We start from the raw sequence: 2500 nt of genomic DNA, 5'->3' as shown, positions 1-2500 counted from the left end.
TTCAGCGTCATACAGTTGACCTGTCATGTTAGGTCGTGGTTAAAAACCTGTTAAACTCAAAATACACATCCCAGAAGTGCCTCAGACCATCTGAGGTCATCTCCAGCATAGGGAGCTGTAATCATCCTTCAATAAGCAAAGTCACCGTGCAAGTCCGTGGAAACGCACCATAGCTCAGACGATCTGATGGTCTGCATATTTTCAGGTATTCAACATCCCAACATGGACGCATTACCTGTTTACATTTGATTTGAAGTTCTAACTCTTCTTGGAGGAGGAGTCTTTTGGCCAAGAGACTCTTCTTGGAGAAGAAGTCTCTTGATTGCCCTAAAAGGCTGCGCCCAACGTGGGCCTCGAACCCACGACCCTGAGATTAAGAGTCTCATGCTCTACCGACTGAGCTAGCCGGGCTACAACACAAGAATTGAGGCAAGTTTTCGGAAAAAAAACTATCTGCAACTGCTCTTTCAGCGTCATACAGTTGACCTGTCATGTTAGGTCGTGGTTAAAAACCTGTTAAACTCAAAATACACATCCCAGAAGTGCCTGGAGAGGTCATCTCCAGCATAGGGAGCTGTAATAATCCTTCAATAAGCAAAGTCACCGCACAAGTCCGTGGAAACGCACCATAACTCACATGATCTGATGGTCTGCATATTTTCAGGTATTCAACATCCCAACATGGACGCATTGCCTGTTTACATTTGATTTGAAGTTCTAACTCTTCTTGGAGGAGGAGTCTTTTGGCCAAGAGACTCTTCTTGGAGAAGAAGTCTCTTGATTGCCCTAAAAGGCTCCACCCAACGTGGGGCTCGAACCCACGACCCTGAGATTAAGAGTCTCATGCTCTACCAACTGAGCTAGCCGGGCTACAACCCCAGAATTTAAGCAACATTTTTTGGAAAAAAAACTATCTGCAACTACTCTTTCAGCGTCATACAGTTGACCTGTCATGTTAGGTCGTGGTTAGGAGTCTAGGAGTCTACACATCCCAGAAGTGCCTCAGACCATCTGAGGTCATCTCCAGCAGAGTGAGCTGTAATCATCCTTCAATAAGCAAAGTCATCGCGCAAGTCCGTGGAAACGCACCATAGCTCAGACGATCTGATTGTCTGCATATTTTCAGGTATTCAACATCCCAACATGGACGCATTACCTGTTTACATTTGATTTGAAGATTTGAAGTTCTAACTCTTCTTGGAGGAGGAGTCTTTTGGCCAAGAGACTCTTCTTGGAGAAGAAGTCTCTTGATTGCCCTAAAAGGCTCCGCCCAACGTGGGGCTCGAACCCACGACCCTGAGATTAAGAGTCTCATGCTCTACCGACTGAGCTAGCCGGGCTACAACCCCAGAATTTAAGCAACATTTTTTGGAAAAAAAACTATCTGCAACTGCTCTTTCAGCGTCATACAGTTGACCTGTCATGTTAGGTCGTGGTTAAAAACCTGTTAAACTCAAAATACACATCCCAGAAGTGCCTCAGACCATCTGAGGTCATCTCAAGCAGAGTGAGCTGTAATCATCCTTAAATAAGCAAAGTCACCGTGCAAGTCCGTGGAAACGCACCATAACTCACATGATCTGATGGTCTGCATATTTTCAGGTATTCAACATCCCAACATGGACGCATTGCCTGTTTACATTTGATTTGAAGTTCTAACTCTTCTTCCCAGAAGTGCCTCAGACCATCTGAGGTCATCTCCAGCATAGGGAGCTGTAATAATCCTTCAATAAGCAAAGTCACCGCACAAGTCCGTGGAAACGCACCATAACTCACATGATCTGATGGTCTGCATATTTTCAGGTATTCAACATGCCAACATGGACACATTGCCTGTTTACATTTGATTTGAAGTTCTAACTCTTCTTGGAGGAGGAGTCTTTTGGCCAAGAGACTCTTCTTGGAGAAGAAGTCTCTTGATTGCCCTAAAAGGCTCCGCCCAACGTGGGGCTCGAACCCACGACCCTGAGATTAAGAGTCTCATGCTCTACCGACTGAGCTAGCCGGGCTACAACCCCAGAATTTAAGCAACATTTTTTGGAAAAAAAACTATCTGCAACTACTCTTTCAGCGTCATACAGTTGACCTGTCATGTTAGGTCGTGGTTAAAAACCTGTTAAACTCAAAATACACATCCCAGAAGTGCCTCAGACCATCTGAGGTCATCTCAAGCAGAGTGAGCTGTAATCATCCTTAAATAAGCAAAGTCACCGTGCAAGTCCGTGGAAACGCACCATAACTCACATGATCTGATGGTCTGCATATTTTCAGGTATTCAACATCCCAACATGGACGCATTGCCTGTTTACATTTGATTTGAAGTTCTAACTCTTCTTGGAGGAGGAGTCTTTTGGCCAAGAGACTCTTCTTGGAGAAGAAGTCTCTTGATTGCCCTAAAAGGCTCCGCCCAACGTGGGGCTCGAACCCACAACCCTGAGATTAAGAGTCTCATACTCTACCGACTGAGCTAGCCGGGCTACAACACAAGAATTGAGGCAAC

General features: G+C 45.2%; 5 non-coding genes across 5 annotated transcripts; all 5 read right to left on the bottom strand.

The window, feature by feature from the left end:
- Positions 1–338: 338 nt before the first annotated feature.
- On the bottom strand, positions 339–411 carry trnak-cuu. Its single transcript has one exon. It is a non-coding gene; the product is annotated as a tRNA-Lys (tRNA).
- A 386-nt stretch (positions 412–797) lies between these two features.
- trnak-cuu lies at positions 798–870 on the bottom strand. Its single transcript has one exon. It is a non-coding gene; the product is annotated as a tRNA-Lys (tRNA).
- A 397-nt stretch (positions 871–1267) lies between these two features.
- trnak-cuu lies at positions 1268–1340 on the bottom strand. Its single transcript has one exon. It is a non-coding gene; the product is annotated as a tRNA-Lys (tRNA).
- Positions 1341–1936: 596 nt separating this feature from the next.
- Positions 1937–2009, bottom strand: trnak-cuu. The gene has a single exon. It is a non-coding gene; the product is annotated as a tRNA-Lys (tRNA).
- A 395-nt stretch (positions 2010–2404) lies between these two features.
- On the bottom strand, positions 2405–2477 carry trnak-cuu. Its single transcript has one exon. It is a non-coding gene; the product is annotated as a tRNA-Lys (tRNA).
- Between the last annotated feature and the right edge of the window lie 23 nt (positions 2478–2500).

The sequence above is a fragment of the Solea senegalensis genome, unplaced genomic scaffold (assembly GCF_019176455.1).
Source record: "Solea senegalensis isolate Sse05_10M unplaced genomic scaffold, IFAPA_SoseM_1 scf7180000017816, whole genome shotgun sequence".
Taxonomy (NCBI): domain Eukaryota; kingdom Metazoa; phylum Chordata; class Actinopteri; order Pleuronectiformes; family Soleidae; genus Solea; species Solea senegalensis.
The sequence above is the reverse complement of the archived record's forward strand: the minus strand, read 5'-3'. Positions and strand labels throughout refer to the sequence as shown.